We start from the raw sequence: 9,411 nt of genomic DNA on the forward strand, positions 1-9,411 counted from the left end.
TGGGAGGACTCTGCACACACCCCTCCTGTGTCTGGGCACTGCTGGGAGTTATAGGCACACACCCCTCCTGACTCTGGGCACTGCTGGGAGTGATAGGCACACACCCCTCCTGTGTCTGGGCACTGCTGGGAGTGATAGGCACACACCCCTCCTATTTAACAATATGTACGCTTAGTCCATACACGTGTGTGGGTTCGCTCCATGGGGGTACGGGTCGTACTTACAATGTTGGGGTGGGAGGTACGCTCCATACGTATGCGGGTGAGGGTACGGGTCGTACTTACACTGTTGGGGTGGGGGTACGCTCCATACGTACGCGGGTGAGGGTACGGGTCGTACTTACACTGTTGGGGTGGGGGGTATGCTCCATACGTACGCGTGTGAGGGTACGGGTCGTACTTACACTGTTGGGGTGGGGTTACGCTCCATTCGTATGCGTGTGAGGGTACGGGTCGTACTTACACTATTGGGGTGGGGGTACGCTCCATATGTACGCGTGTGAGGGTACGGGTCGTACTTACACTGTTGGGGTGGACGTACGCTCCATACGTACGTGGGTGGGGGTACGGGTCGGACTCACACTGTTGGGGTGGGGGGTACGCTGCATACGTACGCGGGTGAGGGTACGGGTCGTACTTACACTGTTGGGGTGGAGGTACGCTCCATACGTACGCGGGTGGGGGTATGGGTCGTACTTACACGGTTGGGGTGGGAGGACCGGTCGTACATACACGGTTGGGGTGGGGGTACGCTCCATACGTACGTGGGTGAGGGTACGGGTCGTACTTACACTGTTGGGGTGGGGGTACGCTCCATACGTACGCGGGTGAGGGTACGGGTCGTACTTACACTGTTGGGGTGGGGGGTACGCTCCATACGTACACGCGTGAGGGTACGGGTCGTACTTACACTGTTGGGGTGGGACGTATACGTACGCGAGTGAGGGTACGGGTCGTACTTACACTGTTGGGGTGGGGGTACGCTCAATACATACGCGGGTGAGGGTACGGGTCGTACTTACACTGTTGGGGTGGGGGGTACGCTCCATACGTACGCGTGTGAGGGTACGGGTCGTACTTACACTGTTGGGGTGGGACGTATACGTACGCGGGTGAGGGTACGGGTCGTACTTACACTGTTGGGGTTGGGGGTACGCTCCATGCATACGGTGGTGGGGGTACGGTACGTACATATCCGTAACTGTTGGACAGGCCACACGAAGGGCTTGCTCCCTCCCCGCACGACAGGGCCCGAGCTCCGGCCCACCAGGCATAATCCACGAAAAGCACCTGTACCCCGTCTCCCGACGGATCTTCTGCCCTCGGACCTCTACTCATCACGGGGCCCAGCCCCACCGGCTCCCCCGGCCGGTTCAAGCCGCCATCTTGGGCCCCGCACCACGAGGCCGCGTGGCCTCGCCCCGACCCTAACCCCGGGCCTGGCCGGCCCCGACATCCCGGCACCACCATCCACCCGGGAGGTGAGCGGACCACTTGGCAGGTCAATGGGAGGACGAAGTGTCAAGAGCTCTTCCCCCGCCAGGTGCCGATCGCCTCCAGCTCCCCCAGGCGCTGGCTCCACCCCCTGCTGGGTGTCTGGACACCTTCATCCCGGGCCCTCCGACCTCCAAGTGCGAGGGTCCGGACATCAAAGGGCGCCTGCCCTATAACTGGGGCAACTCTGGAGCAGGAAGGCAGTTGTATCCTGGAGTCGAGAGACACCGAGAGAACTCAGCCTTGACGGACTACTGGCGCTGCCGTAGCCCGCTCTTGTGAACCATCGTCCTGCCTGCTGGCGCTGCCGCGGCCTTCTACAACATCCATCCTCGTCGGGACCTGCTGGCGCTGCCGCGGCCCGTTGTAACGACCATCCTCACCGGGACCTGCTGGCGCTGCCGCGGACCGTACATCGACCATCTTTCCGGGACCTGCTGGCGCTGCCGCGGCCCGTGGTAACGACCATCCTCACCGGGACCTGCTGGCGCTGCCGCGGACCGTACATCGACCATCTTTCTGGGACCTGCTGGCGCTGCCGCGGCCCGTACCAACTAAGCTCGAGGATTGTGAGCTAATCATCATCTCATCCAAACTACCTGACTGGTAGACAGACTGTCCCGCTACCCCTTACCCTGCTTTGAGAGACTTGAATCGAGGGGACCCCTGAGTCCAGACCTCCTTGTACCATTCAACCGTACCTTAAGAAGGGCTTATAAAGAACACTGAACCTTATCCGTGTGTGGTATCTGTCTGTGGGGGGGGGGAAGTTACTTGTCTGTACGATCGCTGGAGACGGCTCTCCCCGGAGACCTCTCCTCCTGACCTCGGCCGACCCTCCCGGTCCGTCTATCCTTTCTAACATTGGTGGCCAGCGGCGCGATCCGAATCAACGCGTAATCGTACAGAGAGTAGCTCACCCCACGACAACAACACGATGTCAGCCAAAGATAGCAACTCCACCGAGAAATTCCAAATGGATAAATTAGAAGAATACAACCACCGCGAACTGAGACAATTCTGCATAGAACTTGGCATTGCTACCACCGGCCTGAGTACCAAAGATGATCTAAAGCACGCCCTAGAGTCGTGGACAGAAACTGGGGTCGCCGGACCCTCCGACCAAAGCAGCATCACACCAGAGGGGAACGCCACAGCTCCCGAGGAGCGGGGAACGGGCCTCTCGCAGGAGGAGATCCGAGAAAGAGAAAGAACCAGATTGCACGAGTTGGAAATGGCACGACTCAAGATGGATGGGGAACTCAAGTTAGCTGAACAGAAACTCAACCTCGAGCACATGCGGCTCCGAGAAGAACGAGAAGAGAAGCAGAGACAGAGAGAGCTGGAGGAGAAAAAAATAACGCTCGAGCACGAGCGCAAACTGGCGGAAATAGAACTTCGGAAACAGAATAAAGAACTGGGGGTGCCTGAGCGACCACACACCCCGGGGCCAATCGAGAAAAAAGTCCACATCCCCAAGGATGTTGTCCGCGAGTATGTCCGAGAAGACGACATACAACAGTGGTTTAAAGCCTACGAGATCGCCATGACCTCCCACCGGATCGACCGGAGTGATTGGGGAGCCGGACTCTGGGGGAGGTTTATCAACGAGGGTCGCGATGCCCTACTGCAGCTCCCAGATCACCAAATGTCGTCCTACGACCACATGAAGGCTGCCCTCCTCACCCGCTACGGCCTCACACCCGAGATGTACCGCCAGAGGTTCAGAGATTGCACCCGGATCCCAGGTACAACTTGGGTAGAATACGTGAACTATTTCAGCCGTGCCTTCGAGGGTTGGATAAAGGGGAGCCAGGTCACCACCTACGAACAACTCTTTAACCTGATGGTATGGGAGCACCTGTCGAACAACTGTTTCGTCGAGCTCAGGCAGCACCTCCTCGACAGTAAGCTGACTGACCCCCGGCAGCTCGCCGCCGAAGCTGACCGATGGGAAAGCACCCGAGTGGGCCGGAGGGGGCCACACGAACAGAACAGAAACAACCAAGGCCAGCACCGTCCTCGGGGAGGAGGAGGGGGCCAGGGGCGAGGGAGAGACGCCTTGCCCGCAACACCCGTGGCCAGCACCCCGGCTCCGGCCGGTCGGGGCAACCCCCCGTGGCGTCCTGGGGTCCGAGCCAACGTCACGTGCCACCGATGCCAGCGAGTCGGCCACTACGCCAATGACCCGAGCTGCCCGCAGAACCAAACACCCAAGCCCCGCCAGGTAGCTGCCGCCGCCCTGGGGGAAGAGCGATCATTGGAGGAACCAGAGGAGTATGAGCCGGCCCAGCAAGAGTGGGAACCGGCCGCCATGGTCCTGGCGTGCTTAGGGGGAAGAGACATGGTCCCGCGGGCTCCCCTACCCGCTAACACCAGGAAATACGGTCAGTGGGTGACCATTAATGGACAGCGAGCCGAGGCCTTGCGTGACACAGGCGCCAGTGTGACGGCCGTCCGCTGTCACCTGGTGAAGCCCGAGCAGATCCTGCCGAACATTCTCTGCCCCGTCCGCTCGGCAGACAACTCTGAAAGTATGTGTCAAATGGCCTGCGTCCCATTCGAATGGGGAGGGGTCTCCGGCCTGTTGAAGGTGACGGTCCGGGACGATGCCCCCGTGGACTGCCTCCTGGGGAATGACCTCGAGAGTTCCCCGTGGGCCACCGTTGAGAGAAGAGAGCACCTGGGGATGCTGGGCCTCCCGGACTGGGCCTGCATAACCACCCGGTCCATGGCCGCCCGTGCCGTCCCTCGATCAGAAGAACCAGAATGGCCAGCACCTCCGCCCCCAGTCGCCCCAGTAGAAGACAACGACGAGGCCAGCCTCCCAGACCCGACGGCCGAAGGGGACGAGCAACCCCAGGACCTTCCTGACCTGGCTCAGTGGCGTCAAGAGGGGGGGCCCACCCAAGCACAGTTCCGCCAGGAACAAAAGACCTGTCCCTCCCTCGAGGGACTCCGCCAACAAGCCAGCGCCCAGAACGCAGGGGACTCCACCGGAACTCACTGGGTCTACTGGGATAACGACCTGCTATACAGCGAGCAAAGAATCGCCGAGCTGGGGGCCGGTCGAGTACTGGTGGTACCTCTCCGCTTCAGAGACTTTCTGCTCAACCTGGCCCACGATGTCCCCCTGGCTGGACACCTGGGCCAAGATAAAACGTACAGCCGCCTAGTGACCCACTTTTTCTGGCCGAAGATGAGGAACGACGTCCTGAACCACTGCCGATCTTGCCCCACATGCCAAGCCAGCGGGAAGAGTGGTCGGAAGCTGAAAGCCCCTCTGCAACCCTTCCCTGTGGTCACCACCCCGTTCGAGAGGGTGGGGATAGACATCGTGGGGCCTCTGGACCCCCGCACGGCACAAGGACACAGGTTCATCTTAGTACTGGTGGACCATGCCACCCGCTACCCCGAGGCGGTGCCCCTACGGACCGTGACAGCTCCGGTGGTTGGCCGGGCCCTAATGGGGATCTTCTCCCGGGTAGGCTTCCCCCGAGAAGTCGTCAGCGACCGAGGCACGAACTTTATATCCAAATACATGAAGTCCCTCTGGCAACAATGCGGGGTCACCTACAGATTCACGACCCCCTATCACCCCCAAGGGAACGGACTAGTGGAGCGTTTTAACCGCACCCTCAAGGGGATGATTGGGGGATTGGAAGAGCCCCTCCGTCGCCAGTGGGATGTACTACTCCCGTGCCTCCTCTTCGCCTACCGAGAAGTTCCCCAGAAGTCCCTCGGTTTTAGCCCTTTCGAACTCCTGTACGGGCACCCTGTGCGAGGGCCCCTCAGCCTAGTAAAAGAAGGTTGGGAGATGGCCCCCCTAAAGACCCCTCCAGACGTCTTCAAATACCTCCTGGCCCTACGCAATCAGACCCGGCGCTTCAGAGAGATGGCCAAGGCGAACCTCGAGGCCAGCCAGGAGGACATGAAGAAGTGGTATGATCACAATGCCTCCTCCGTTGAGTTCGAGCCTGGACAACAAGTATGGGTGATGTCCCCCACCGAACCATGTGCCTTGCGAGATAAGTGGACGGGGCCCTTCAAAGTGGTCGAGCGCAAAAGCCCCGTCACTTACCTCATCGACCTGGGGACCTCCCGGAACCCCCTTCGGGTCCTCCACACCAACCGACTCAAACCACACTTTGTGCGCTCAGAACTCAGCCTCCTGATGGCTACGGACAGTGGGGCAGAGGAAGACTCCGAACCCCTCCCGGATCTTCTGAAGACTCAGGAGAATGACGGCTCCGTGGACGGGGTCCGGCTCTCTGACGCCCTCACTTCGGAGCAACGCCAGGGCTGCCGGAACCTCCTGCTGCAGTTCGCTACCCTGTTCTCCCTCACCCCCGGGGTCACCCCTTGGTGTTTGCACGACGTGGACACCGGGGACAGTCCCCCTGTCCGACACCGGGCCTACCGCGTACCAGATCGGGTACGGGCCTGCATACAGGGGGAGGTGGCCAAGATGCTCACAATCGGGGTCATCGAGCCCTCGGACAGTCCCTGGGCCAGTCCGGTTGTATTGGTCCCCAAAGCCGCTGCCCCCGGCACCGCACCTGAACTGAGATTCTGCGTCGACTACCGGGGCTTGAACGCTGTCACCCGGACCGACGCTCATCCGATCCCCCGAGCAGACGAGCTGATCGACCGGCTGGGGGCCGCCCGCTACCTCAGTATCTTCGACCTAACAGCGGGCTACTGGCAGATCGGCCTCACACCCAGGGCTCAGGAACGGTCAGCCTTCTCTACCCCCGATGGCCACTACCAATTCAAGGTCATGCCCTTCGGCATGAAGAATGCCCCCGCCACGTTTCAACGCCTCGTGAACCAGGTCTTGGCGGGGCTCGAAGAGTTCAGCGCTGCCTACCTGGACGATATCGCTGTATACAGCCGCCACTGGCCCGACCACCTCCGTCACCTCCAAGAGGTCCTACAGGCCCTCCAGCGGGCCGGCCTCACAATTAAGGCCGGCAAGTGCCAAATTGGCCAAGGGTCTGTGACCTACCTTGGGCACCAAGTGGGAAGCGGGCTGGTGGCCCCGCTACAACTTAAGATTGCTGCCATCCAGTCCTGGCAGCCCCCCGTCACCCAGACCGAGGTCCGAGCCTTCTTGGGGCTCACCGGCTACTACCGGCGGTTCGTGAAGGACTACGGTAGCATCGCGGGGCCCCTCACGGGTCTCACGTCCAAGAACCAACCGAAGCGGATTAACTGGACCCCCGATTGTCAAGCGGCCTTCGAGAAGCTGAAGGCCGCCCTGTGCACCGCCCCTGTGCTCCAGGCCCCCGATTACAGTCGGGAATTCGTGGTACAGACCGACGCCTCCGACCACGGCATCGGAGCCGTCCTTTCTCAGTTAAACCCCGAAGGTCATGACCAGCCGGTGGTCTTCATCAGTCGACGTCTCCTGGCCCGAGAACAGCGCTGGAGCACCATCGAGAGGGAGGCCTTCGCAGTGGTGTGGGCCCTCAAAAAGCTCCGGCCCTATCTCTTCGGTACCCACTTCCGGGTACAAACCGACCATCGACCCCGGCAGTGGCTGATGCAGATGCGGGGGGAGAACCCAAAACTCTTGCGCTGGTCAATTTCCCTGCAGGGAATGGACTTCACTGTGGAGCACCGACCAGGCCAAGACCACGCCAACGCGGATGGCCTGTCCCGCTTTTTCCGCCTCGACGAAGAGAGTCCCCAAGGAGATGGGTGACTCTCCCCGCCTTCAGCTGGGGGGGACGCATGTTGGACAGGCCACACGAAGGGCTTGCTCCCTCCCCGCACGACAGGGCCCGAGCTCCGGCCCACCAGGCATAATCCACGAAAAGCACCTGTACCCCGTCTCCCGACGGATCTTCTGCCCTCGGACCTCTACTCATCACGGGGCCCAGCCCCACCGGCTCCCCCGGCCGGTTCAAGCCGCCATCTTGGGCCCCGCACCACGAGGCCGCGTGGCCTCGCCCCGACCCTAACCCCGGGCCTGGCCGGCCCCGACATCCCGGCACCACCATCCACCCGGGAGGTGAGCGGACCACTTGGCAGGTCAATGGGAGGACGAAGTGTCAAGAGCTCTTCCCCCGCCAGGTGCCGATCGCCTCCAGCTCCTCCAGGCGCTGGCTCCACCCCCTGCTGGGTGTCTGGACACCTTCATCCCGGGCCCTCCGACCTCCAAGTGCGAGGGTCCGGACATCAAAGGGCGCCTGCCCTATAACTGGGGCAACTCCGGAGCAGGAAGGCAGTTGTATCCTGGAGTCGAGAGACACCGAGAGAACTCAGCCTTGACGGACTACTGGCGCTGCCGTAGCCCGCTCTTGTGAACCATCGTCCTGCCTGCTGGCGCTGCCGCGGCCTTCTACAACATCCATCCTCGTCGGGACCTGCTGGCGCTGCCGCGGCCCGTTGTAACGACCATCCTCACCGGGACCTGCTGGCGCTGCCGCGGACCGTACATCGACCATCTTTCCGGGACCTGCTGGCGCTGCCGCGGCCCGTGGTAACGACCATCCTCACCGGGACCTGCTGGCGCTGCCGCGGACCGTACATCGACCATCTTTCCGGGACCTGCTGGCGCTGCCGCGGCCCGTACCAACTAAGCTCGAGGATTGTGAGCTAATCATCATCTCATCCAAACTACCTGACTGGTAGACAGACTGTCCCGCTACCCCTTACCCTGCTTTGAGAGACTTGAATCGAGGGGACCCCTGAGTCCAGACCTCCTTGTACCATTCAACCGTACCTTAAGAAGGGCTTATAAAGAACACTGAACCTTATCCGTGTGTGGTATCTGTCTGTGGGGGGGGGGAAGTTACTTGTCTGTACGATCGCTGGAGACGGCTCTCCCCGGAGACCTCTCCTCCTGACCTCGGCCGACCCTCCCGGTCCGTCTATCCTTTCTAACAGTAACCACGCTATGTGATGCTTGTGCGACCCGTACCCAGGCCTTTGCCACGTGGGTACAGCCGTCCCGCCATTGTTGGGGTGACGTAGGTGTGGGCGTGGTACGACTCGTACCCACGCTCTTAAGGCGTGGGTACGGGACGTACCTGTATAGTTGTGTTGCCGGTTCGCGTCGTGAGGCACTTCCTTTGTGGCGAACGCTGGCTTTGCTGGACACGCCCCCACCCCCTCGTGGTGACCAGGGCATGGGGGTCAGGTATGTCCAGGGCATGTGTGCTGTGTGACATTGGTGGTGGTTTTGTGGCCTGCCCCTGGTCCTGCCCCCCCCTTTCCCTCCTTTTCCCACCCTCCCTTAGTTGTTCTGACCTTCTGCGGCGTCTGCGTCGTAACCTGTAGAGGAGGTCGACTGCTATGAGGGCCGGGATGACACGTAGGTTCGGGTCCATGTCTGTCCGTCACATACAGGTCCTCCTTGTTCGCGTCGTCCTGATTTCCCGGCAGTTTTTGGCAGCCGGAAAATATTCACCGTGCGGGATGACGTCGGTGCGAATCGTAATTCCTGGTTCGTGAATGGCAGGCTGCGTGCGTCCCGACGTCACGTCGGCGCTTTCCCGGATCGCATTTGTATGTTTATTTTCGTCGGTCGGGGTTTTGTACGATTCGTACAGAAATGGTGTTTCCGTGCAAATCGTAATTCCATGTTTGTACATTTTGACGACCGGGTACGCGTCGGACGGAGAATTTGCTCCGTCCGACGGTTCGTACCCGGTTTTTACAGGATCGTGATCGGCACCTAAATGTGTTTGGCATGTATCAAGCAAACTCTATGAGACCAAAGAGCCTTTTGTGGCTTTATGAATTACAGTGGTATAATGACAGGCATGCTGAGCCTTCTATCTAGAATTTGCAACTGTGACTGCATGCCTTTTACACAGCCAGCATTCAACTTGCTGAGCTAGTGATCCACCTACATAGTTCTAGGCAGTTTGCCAAAATACATCCTAGAAAGCATCCATTGAGATATAAA

The sequence above is a fragment of the Triturus cristatus genome, chromosome 7 (genome assembly GCF_964204655.1).
Source record: "Triturus cristatus chromosome 7, aTriCri1.1, whole genome shotgun sequence".
In the NCBI taxonomy this organism is placed as follows: Eukaryota; Metazoa; Chordata; class Amphibia; order Caudata; family Salamandridae; genus Triturus; species Triturus cristatus.